This window comes from Castor canadensis, chromosome 2 (assembly GCF_047511655.1).
Source record: "Castor canadensis chromosome 2, mCasCan1.hap1v2, whole genome shotgun sequence".
NCBI lineage: Eukaryota > Metazoa > Chordata > Mammalia > Rodentia > Castoridae > Castor > Castor canadensis.
The window spans coordinates 87,218,064-87,229,293 of record NC_133387.1 but is presented as its reverse complement, the minus strand read 5'-3'; the positions used below and the strand labels follow the sequence as shown (position 1 = coordinate 87,229,293).

Genomic DNA, 11,230 nt, shown 5'->3' with positions numbered 1-11,230 from the left:
AAAAAAACAACATAAATTGGCTTCTGCAATAGTAAATTCCAGAAGACAATGAAAACGAGATATCTACAGACTGTGGAAAGGGTCATGACATACTTTACACACACACACACACACACACACACACACACACAGGTTGAGTTTAATATCTCATCCAGAAGACTTTTGGATTGTTTATTTCTTTGGATTATGGATATTTGCATATACTTAATAAGATGCCTTGAGGACTGAACCCAAGTCTAAATTCATTTACACTTCATGTATATCTTGTACACGGAGCCTGAAGGAAATTTTATAGCAACCCACCATATGAGGTCAGGTGTGGAATTTTCCACTGCGGTGTCATGTCAGTGCTCGAAAAGTTTCAGATTTAGGAACATTTCAGATTTGGGATTTCAGTCTGATATACTTCACTCATATATGAAAGCAATCATAAGTCATTGTCCCGCATGTGACACCTGTGACATGCATGAGAATATACTCAGACGACCAAGTTATTGAGGAAAATTAACAGCTCCATAAAGAAGATGTTGTAGCTGAAAGGCCAGATGGATCCTCATCTACTCAAGTTGGGACCCGAAATCAACAGCTCCCTCTGAGGACACACATGTCGGGAACAAAGCATGATACTCTTCATGCTTCCTTGGTCTCTTCTGGGGCAGCTCCCTCCACTTTCCAGTGCCCAGAAATGGATCTGTTGAACCATACCGTTCAACTCTCAGTTCAGAGGAAATCTTCTGCATATTTAATGTTCATGCAGAACAGTACTGAATAGTGCTCCCTTCCAGCACTTGCTATTAATAGCTATGCCCGTCACTGCTAAGAAACTGACCCAGAAGAATTGCTTTTCAAAGGTATTTTCCCTGCCTCAAAGCAGAATGACCTAATGTGACATAATGACTCTTTATTTCTGCCATGGAACGTGAATGATGGTTTGCTGCACCTTTAAAAGCCATACCGAAGAGACCTGAGTCATTGAAGTTTAGTTGGGAAATACTGTTTATCCACTAAGTAACACATGTGATCCGGCCAGCCTCTGTGCATGTTTCTGTGCTAACAAAACTTTAATTCACCATATTTGCAGTTATGAAAGAAGAAGAGGAAGAGAAGGAGGAAGAAAAAATATCTGGGAGATGAATTTCTGATACTTTTCCTGTGTCATCTAGTTAACAGATTTTTTAAAGCAGACTTTAAAGAAGCCAGTATATACAATTTTATGAATACCATGTAATTGCAGCAAGACCCCATCTCAACAAACAAGCCAGGCATGGTAGAAACATGCCTGCAATTCCAGCTACATGGAGGCATTAGAAGGAGGATTGTGGTCTGAGGCCAGACCGTGCAAAATGCCTGAGCCCTTATCTGTGGGGGCCTGGGTCAAGTAGTGGAGCACTTTCCCAGCATGTATGACGCCACAAGTTCAAAACCCCAGAACCTCCCAAAATATGAATAAATTAGAAGGAGGGAAATACATTACAATGTATGTGTGAGACTATGAATAAAATTCTCCTTTCTCTTTACTTTTATTTTCTAAATTTTCAGTAGGAGCAGGTATTATATCTATTGTAATGGAGATAATTTTTTCTGAAATTAAAGTAAGATGGTGATGGATGTGAGGTAGCTTAAAGAGAGCAAAAGACTGCTTTGGATACAAAGAAAGTCATTACTAATTATGAACAATTCTCATTTTACCCAAACTGATCAGGTGGTTTCTTCTTAGATTTCCAGTAGAAGCCAATGTTTTTAGCTACAAAGAGCTTAATTTCTTTCATAATATTTTAAAGTTCAACCTGCACATGCAAGTTCTCCAGGGCATTAATAAAAATGTGTACTGAGTGAGTCCTAATTAAAAATGATTTTCCATGGGGGGGTAATAAATCATCAGTTATAACCTCAACATGGATTAAGTACTCAGACCTTTCTAGAGCCAAAAAAATTCCACCAGGTGCTAAGAAAGAGTGCAGACTTTTTTCCTTCTCTCTCTGGGGACTGAACTCAGGGCCTCATGCTTTCTAGGCAAGCATTGTACCACTTGAGTACCTTCCTCACTTTTGCTTTGAGTTTGTTTTTTGGCGTTTCACACTTTTGCCACCACTGGCCTCAGACTGTTATCCTCTTATCTCTGCCTCCTTCCCAAGTGGATGTGATTACATGTGTACAACACCATGCCCAGCTTGTTTTTGAGATTGAGTCTCACTAACTTTGCCCAGGCTGGTCTCGAACCACGATCCTCCTACCTCTGCCTCCTGAGTAGCTGGGACTACTGGTGTGAACCACCACATCTGGCCTCTTGTGCATCTCTCCTTATACAACCCTGTCTTGGATCCAGCTCGTTCCTTAGTTTCCCTTGGACCTCAGAATCTAAAGTTAGAAAGAAGCCCTTGAAGGTAGGTCATTTGTCTACCAAGGTCCCAGACATGTTTTAGAAGGTGGCAGGTACTTAATACCTGTGGAAGTGAAAAATCTCAATGTGCCCATCTTCACTGAAGGATTAGAAATTGCAAAAAGAATCGAGTAAAATCTAACTACTGGCAAATACCTTCAATGCAAGCTGGATGTCACTGCCCACAGAGTCATAAAAAGAACCCCTCCACTGGGGCATGGCCTAGTAGCTCCTTTTCCTTAGTCTCTTGCCAGTGGTTGCCATTTTGAAATGGCTAGTGTTTCTTCCCCAGAAAGAACATCCTAGGCCAGGTTTCTTCTCCCATAACCCAAGTTCCAGCCAACTGTTCAATAAGGATTTTTCAGTTCAGAATCTTCTACCTTCCAAATGGCTGACCATCCAAGAAGCTCTGACCTTCAGGAAGACCCAGCTCCATGGCCAACAAGACAACATCTCAGATCCAACCACAACACTAGCATTTCACTTTATTCTCTACATTTGGGAACACTTGGTCTGAAATGACAACAAGAGGGAGTCAGGCATAGAACTACAGGTGCTGGGTTTTGATCCTCTTAGACCTGCCTGTTGCTGCCTTTACATCAGCCATGAGGAACTGGACTCCTGCTCCTGCTCTTCTGGTGGAACTATTTGGGAACTCTTGGGGAAGCAAATAATGTCCAGATTCGGAGTAATCTAAATCTATATTAAGAACAAAGAAACATTTCTGAAAGGAAGCACACTGCCAAGATTTCACTGCACAGTGAAGACCGGCTTTTATTTTGCCAATCAGTGTCATCGTTCATTGTCTTAAATCTTTCCACCTCTGAAAGGAGTTTTGCTTTGCCTTTGCATTATCAAATAACCAATGACACAGAGACTGTCCCAAGCAGGCTGCTCTAAAAGTGAGAATCAAGGCACTTTTTCTCCAGCCCTGTGTCTCCAAATGACCAAGAGAGCTTTTGAAAAAATGTAGATTTCCCTGGGATCTGCCAAAGATCTCTGAATCAGAATTTCTTAGGAATGTGGCCGAGATTTTACATTTACAAAAAATTTCCTATGCTCACTTTGGCTACTCGTATGCTGAAATCAGAGTGATTCAGAGATTAGCATGACCCCTGAGCAAGGATGGCATGCAAATTTGTGAAGCCTCCATATTTTCAGTGCTTTCCCCACAGTCGTGCTGCTTTTATCATTTTTCTCACTTAATAGAAAGAGTTCGGAAAATTCACAAGTAAATGAATTAATAAATAAAAATATATTTCTGAAGGAAACATATATACAGCTTACAATATGTTTGCAGTTCATAAGTGATGAATGAATGAACAGAGAAGAGGGGTAGGAGTTCCCTGAGTGATTCTGATGCAAACTAAAGAACCTACAGTTTTACTCCAGAAGAGTAAGCTCTAGTTTAAAAAAAAAAAAACTAGTCTACTCTTCCCATCCTTGCTTCCATGTTTTTCCATTAGTATTCTAAATTACTCAGACTCAGCTCTGACAGGTAGAAAAGGGACACAGGAAGTGCTTAATTATGAACTCAGAATTCACTAGAACCTTAGCAATCTGGTCAAAGTCAACCAATATTGATGAACCACTTAACGTGGTCATAGACGTTACACACATTATCATACTTAATTCTCATGAGGCATATATAAAATGTTATATTATAAAACAGATATCATTATTCCCATGATAGAACTGAAGAAACAGAGGCACAGAATTTGAATCAAGGTGCAATAGTTGGATGTTAAATGTTCTCCAATGGTCTGTGTGTTAGTCTTTGTCCCCAGGGTGGTACCTTTGGGAGGTAGGGCTTTGCAAAAGTTTTCTTTGTCATTGGGGCATGTCCCCAGAGGGGATTTGGGAACTTGGTTTAACCAAGTTATTCTCTCAACTGCTTCCTTGCTGGTGAGGTGAGTGGTTTTACTCTGCTACACATCCCTGCTATGATGTGTTGCCTCACCATAGGCCCAAAGCAACAGGGCCTAGACCCTCCAAAACTATAAGCCAAATAAGTGTTTTCTCTTTATAAGTTGATTATCTCAGGCATTTTGTTACAGTGACAGAAAGTTGCCTAACACACCAGGAATGTCTTCTCACCCAGAGCTTGGGCTTTTCCTATTGCATTGATGCCTCTTGCCCCCTCAGGGTTTGTCATTAGTTTTTTCTTATAATTTATTTGTTCCTGATTGTACTGGAGTTTGAACTCAGGGCCTCTGGCTTCCTAGGCAGGTGCTCTACTATTTAGGCCACTCCACCAGCCCTCTTTTTAATCTTGAGTTATTTTATAGATTATATTTATGCATAATCTGTTATGCTCACCAATACCTAAAGTACTTATTTGGAGTTTATCCCTTTCTTTTAAAGCTTTGTTTTCTACCAAATTCATGACTTTGGTTTCTGCTGAAGTTTGCATTATATTATACTCTGGGCACTAACCAGTTTCTGAAAACCTTTGGATAAGGAAAGAATGGCTAGAGTGTGATGCAAGCTGCAGGGGGTCGGAAGGAGGCATTTCTCCACTCCACGGAGACAGCTTGGAGCTGTTACCCTCACAGTGCTACCCAGGACCAGCCAGCCGGGCAAGTCTACGTGACATCTTAAGATCCACAGTCACTTATAGACCTATTATACTGATACACAAGCTTTTCAAAGGATCTCTTACAAAATGGGGGGAAATGTTAACCACCTTGAGAGACGCTAAAAATAACATGTATAAGCCTTCAGTCACTATAATGAAATAACTGACATAATCAACTTAGAAAGAGCAAAGTTTGGTTTTGGCTGTCAGTTTTGAAGGTTCTAGCCCAAGGTCAGGCAGACCCGCCATTTTGAGTCTCTCAGGGGGTGTGACAGATGGTGATGTTGGAGAGCAAGTGGTAGCACAGAGTGCTCACCTCATACTAGGAACTTAAAAAGAGAATGAAGAAGGGGTCAAGTTCCCACAATACCCTTTGAGGGTACACCACAAACAACCCAAGGACTTTCCACCAAGCCCCACCCCTGAAGGTTCCACTAGTTCCCAATAGTGCTACCTTGGGGACCAAGTCTTTAATACATGGGCCTTGGAGGGGGACAAATAATGGTTGACATTGATTAAATTAGGTATGCTTGTTATTTACATTACTTTTTTATTGTTTTTTGCTATAAAAATGAGATGCATTTGGATTGTAATTCAATTTGGTAAATCAATTTTTTGAGCTTTTCCTTAATCATATGCCAGTACCAGGCCCCTCATTGTTCAGAAAGGAAATGACACAAAGAGGTTACCATCTGAGAAGGTGACAGAGACTGGGAAGTCATACAGAAGCTTGGGCATTCATTTCTTTCCTTATTTCTACCACAGTACGATTTTGATTGCAAGTTCTATGAGGATAGGGATGGTGTCTGTCTGGTTAACTGCATTGTCTCTGGAGCCTAGCACCACAACTACAACAGAGAAGGCACTCAGTCAACATTGTTGATGAAAGTCGAACTCGAAGCCTTCAGAAACCCTATGTTGGCTTCATTACAGTGATTTCATATTTTCACATCTCTTACAGAGAAATAAAATTGAATGGCTTAACAATGTTTTATACTTGAATACATATGCTAGATTTAAAACATTCTTTTTTGTCAGTAAATATCTGACTATAAAAATGGAATAAAGCAAAGTAAGATAGATTAGGACAATGTTGAAGAATCAAACAAGCCCAAATTCAAAAATATCACAATGCTTGTTACTATTTTTCTCTTTTCTTTTGTTATAGAATGATATTATTTTGCTCCAAGAACAGCAAGTCATTTGTCATTTGCATTATAATCTCTTCCAAATAAAATAGCTATATAGGATGAATGTATAGACAAAGTCTTCTTGGGCTCAAAGGCATGTGAGGATAATATACTTAAGGCTAGCAATTAATGGCAGTTATAGTATAAAAATATGTCAATCTTCAGTTTACTACAAGTTTCTTCCTATGGATCATAGATATGGGGAAATTGTTATTTATTTGATAGATTAGTTAAAGAAAAAATGGCTTTGTTTTGTTTTCAAAAGTGTGTTCCAGTCAGAGTTATAGTGTATAGAGTCATAAGCACCCTATCTGTTTATTGTCATTTATGTTAATCCTACAAGAATCATTGATAATTCTATATTAGAATGACAGAATTATAGAATAACAAAGTTAGAAAAGACTTCAAAAGGTCAGAAGTTATGGGTTTTGTTGATACACATACGATAAGCTAAGCAACATTTTTAAAAAAGTGTTAAATATATATATATGACCCAGTAATTCCACTTCAAGGAATTTATATATATATATGAAGACATATGTACAAACATTTACATCCTAGCCTTATGTGTAAAAGCATAAAATTGTCAATAGCTTAGGTGTGCTAAGATTAGTAAACTGCTATATGCTGTATCTAATGATTTTCAACCCCTGAAGTGCTATTTTCTGCTATGGAAAATGTTCACCATTTCTTGTCAAGTAAACAAAGAAAAAAGCCAAGGAGAGAACGTATGGTTGGTAAGGTGCCATTTCATAAGTTCAAAGCTGTGATTTTGTGTGTGTGTGCACACACACATGGGAAAGAACTCTCAAAGCATTCATAGTGCTTGGATTGGACACCTGCTGGGCTTCCCATCTCCTCCATCAGCCTTGTTCCTTCAGTCACTGTGTAGAGCCCAACTGCACAGGGGTACCTGACAGAAGGAGGTTGAATTAGCTCTGTGGTTTGTTTGCAGAAACCCCTTCATCTTCTGAGGTCTGTGCAGACTTGGAGGAACAAGGAAGTCTGTGGTCCAATGGGTGACCCTGGACTGTGAAGCATGGGAGAGAGGTAAAAAAACATTGCAAGTAGTGTGCCAGTAAAGTTTTACAATGAGCTGTCTGACATAAATACTCCTAATTTGTAGTGTTCACCAATTTCCATTGAGTAAATATCCCCAGTGTCAATATCAAGCCACCAACCTGATGTTACTGAACACAAAGTTGGTACACACTAGGCTAGGTCACTCTGACCCAAGCAGACTTCAACATCCCACTGGATCATACTCACCTCTTTCATGTCTCACGTGGGCAATCTGAAGTACATGTGAGGAGACCCAAGCAGACTGGGTCTCCTGGTCCTGAGTAGGAAACAATTTCATCAAACACCATCGAATGACTTTTCCTTCCTCTCCTGCTGCCCTTTCTTTCGCCCTTTATTCTCATTTCCTGGGAGGACTTCCCCAAGCAAAAACCTGCACATAAGCAGGGCTTCGGGGTCTTTCTGGAGAAACCCAAAGAAGACAGAGATCACATGGGATATGACCGTTCTGGGTGATTTGGATTTTTTTAATTTGTGCTTTTGAATTTTCTCAATTTCTTACATGTTGCATAAAAGAAATTAAGCAAATACCAAGGTGAAATTCCCTTAAAAAATCAATATACAGTTGAAAAATGAATGACAGGATAACACAACAGGTCCTGTCCAGGGGTGGGTGCCAGTGGGAGGGGGTGGGCATAAGGAAAGGATGAAGGAGGATGAATATGGTGGCTATATTTTGTATTCACGTATGAAAATAAAATGAAACCTGTTGAAATTGTTCTAAGAAGGGGGGAAGAGGAGATAAGGGAGAGAAACAGGGAGTGAATCTAGTTAAGACATATTTTAACTCCATATGTAAATGTCAAGATGTATCCCCATGCACAACTCTTAAATGAATAAAAATATTTTAATAATTTTTTTAAATAATAAAACAATTTTAAGGGAAATAGCATTATTTAAAATTATAGGTGAACTGGGAGCAGTGGTATGCACCTGTAGTCCCAGCTACTTGAGAGGTAGAAGAAGGGAAGGGGATGGCTTGAGCCCAGGAGTTCAGGTCCAGTCTGGGCAACACAGCAAGACCCTGTCTCTTATAAAGTATGAATTCTATATACCATAGTAGGGTCCCTTGACAACTGGAAAACATTGTACAGTTTAGGAAGAGATAGCTGGTCCCAAGGGCACACATGTGTCATTCTCCACACCTGTTGGTTCTGTTACCCTGTACTGCAGATATGAGACTGGAGAGGAATGAAAGAAGAACGGAATCAGAAAATCAAGGATTAAAGGGAAAGGTCAACTTTCCTTTGTTGCTGTCAACTTATTTTTTTCTTTAATCCTGCTCAGGGTCACATGTAGGTATTCACTGAGGGATAGTGAAAATAATGGCTACAGATGAAAAAGTTGGTTTACAAAGTCTAGTGACCAGAAAAAGAATTTTGGCATACTCTTCATATTTAGAGGCAATCATTATATATAACTGAGTTCTAAAACTTGTCAGTTAACAAAGAGTCAATGTCATTATCATTTTCAGGAAATGTTTCATTCTGAGAAAGCCTCCATGGAGAACAAAAACTTATAATTAAGGGAAAAGAACTTAGTTAAGCATCAAGATGCAAAGAAAAAGTATAAAAATCTATCGAAATTAGAAAGACCCAGGAAAGGCTGGGGATTTAGCCATGGTAGAGTACTCACGTAGCATGCATGAGGCCCTGAGTACAATCCCCAGCACTGCAAAAATAAATTAATAAAGTAAAGAAATGGTTGAGCATGGTGGTTCAATCTGTAATCCCAGCTACTCAGAAGGCGGAGATTGGGAGGATCACAGTTCAAGGCCAGCCCAAGCTAAAAGTTAGTGAGACCTCATCTTAACAAACAAGCTGGGCATTTTGCTGTGTGTCTGTGGTTCCAACTATGCATGAAGCATAGGCAGAAGGATTGTGACCTGAGGCCAGCCCAGGCAAAAACTCAAGGCCCTATCTAGAAAATAACTAATGTAAAAAGGGCTGGGGCAGTAAGTTAAGTGGTGGAGCATCTGCCTAGCAAGCTCAAGGTCCTGAGTTCAAACCCCTGTACTGAAAAAAAAAGAAAGGTAAGAAAGGAAGGAATGGCCCAGGAAAAATATAATAAAACAAAAATTTATGTTCAGAATATTTTCAAAAAACATATACAATAGTATTAACTCCATAAGCAATGCATAGAACCCATCTATAGAAAACCTACAAAATTTTACTGAGTGATGTAGGAAAAATGGGAAGATTGCCACATGAAAGGACTTGGAGTCCTTTCCATGATCACATGGATGTGGTCAAAGAGACTCCATTAAACCCCTGCGTCGTACTGAGGGTAGCAGAGAATCTTTTCAGCTTACTTCCTTCTCTTTGGCTTTGTCTGGAGTCTGTCTCTGAATAAATGTATCTGTATACAGAGTGATATAGATATAGATTTGAATAAACACAGATATAGATGGCTATAGATAAATATAGGTGTAGATAGTTATACATATACACACAGCCATGAGCTGCTTAGTGACTGAATGCATTCCCAAAATCCATCAGTAGACTCGATTTCATCGTTGTGTAAGCATCAGTGTAAATTCACACAAACTGAGACGGCTACCTCACTAGGTGATAGAATCCTTTTCTAAAACTTATGTGTTGTTTATTTCTGGAATTTTCCGTTTAATGTGTTCGGACAGCTGTTGACCACAGGTAACTGAAACCATAGAAAGTAAAACCACAGATAAGAGGAGAAACTGTCAAGTCACGTTCATTGGTAGTTAGGACCTGGGCATATGTCATAGGGTAGGGGTCACAGCAGAGACCTAGTCTCCTCAGTGTATGCCTCTATAAATTGGGAACCATAGTGGGTGATAGAATTTGATGGCCACTGTGGTCCGTCATTGACCAAAACATTACAATATGGCACCTGACTACACACATGCATATTAATAATTATTAATGCATTATTATGAAAAGAAATACACTTAAAGGCTTAAAAATTTCTAGTGCAATGACTTTTTTTCTAGTACAGGTTTTTATTTCCTACAAGAAGACTTATATATTACTTTTATAGTCAGAAAAGAAATTTAAAATCAATCAAATTGCATTTTTTAAATTTTTTTACTGTATATTATTGTTGTACTAGGGGTACATTGTGACATTTACACAAGTTCTTACAATATATCATAGTTGAATTCACCCCTCCATCATTCTCCTTTATCCCCCCTCTCCATTCCTGGAACAGTTTCAACATGTTCATGAGTATTTTAGTTACCGTAAAATTTTTTTAATCAAATTCAAATTAAGTACATATTTAGACTCTCAAATATTTAGACCTAATTTCTCTCATCAGGACTATCACCACTTCATAGCAGCAATCAAAACCTAGTCTTCTAGTGAGATGTGCTCTTGGGACCAGATTGATAAACCCAGCTTATTTCAGAGGTGGCACTTGTCACCACAGGGTGCTGAGCAGCCCCAGAGCTGAAATGAAGGCCTGACTTAGCCTTTTCTGAGGGCTCAAGGCAGGACTGAGACAGAAAATGCTGTTCTTCGCCTGGGTGCAAGGTGTGCCTTGTCTGACAGACTCTGCAGCCAGCGCTCATTTTGCTTTCCCTGAAGAAGCTCACAATGAAATGATGTCACACTTTTTCCCAACTCCCTGTGACCTTCCGTATGCCCTTAGGGAGAACTTGATTTGCTTGTTCATCCTTTCTCTTTGACTCAATTGCCTCTTGACTCTCGTGTGTCATGTACTGTGTTTTATATCTCTGTATAACCCACCTGTAATCATTTTTGTAAGAAAAAGGACACAGAAATCATAAACTTAAGTGGAGTCAGGAACACTCCAAGTTCCCTCCTGTCCCTCTCTGAGAAGCACAGCTCCGGATAGTGGAAGAAAGATTCACTGGAAAGGGGACGATGGGTTTTTAAATGCACCCTGCTCTCCAGCAGGGCCTGATCAAGTCACCTCACTTCTCTGGACCTCGGTCTCTGAAAGATTTGATTTCTTCCCTAAATTCTTTGGAACTTCTTCTTGTTCTAGTTTCTCTGTTTTGTA

General features: G+C 39.5%; 1 non-coding gene across 1 annotated transcript; it reads left to right on the top strand.

Annotated features, from left to right (window-relative positions):
- The first annotated feature begins 3,438 nt into the window (after positions 1 to 3,438).
- LOC141421057 (U6 spliceosomal RNA) lies at positions 3,439 to 3,540 on the top strand. The gene has a single exon (XR_012445751.1). It is a non-coding gene; the product is annotated as a U6 spliceosomal RNA (small nuclear RNA).
- The last annotated feature ends 7,690 nt before the right edge of the window (positions 3,541 to 11,230 follow it).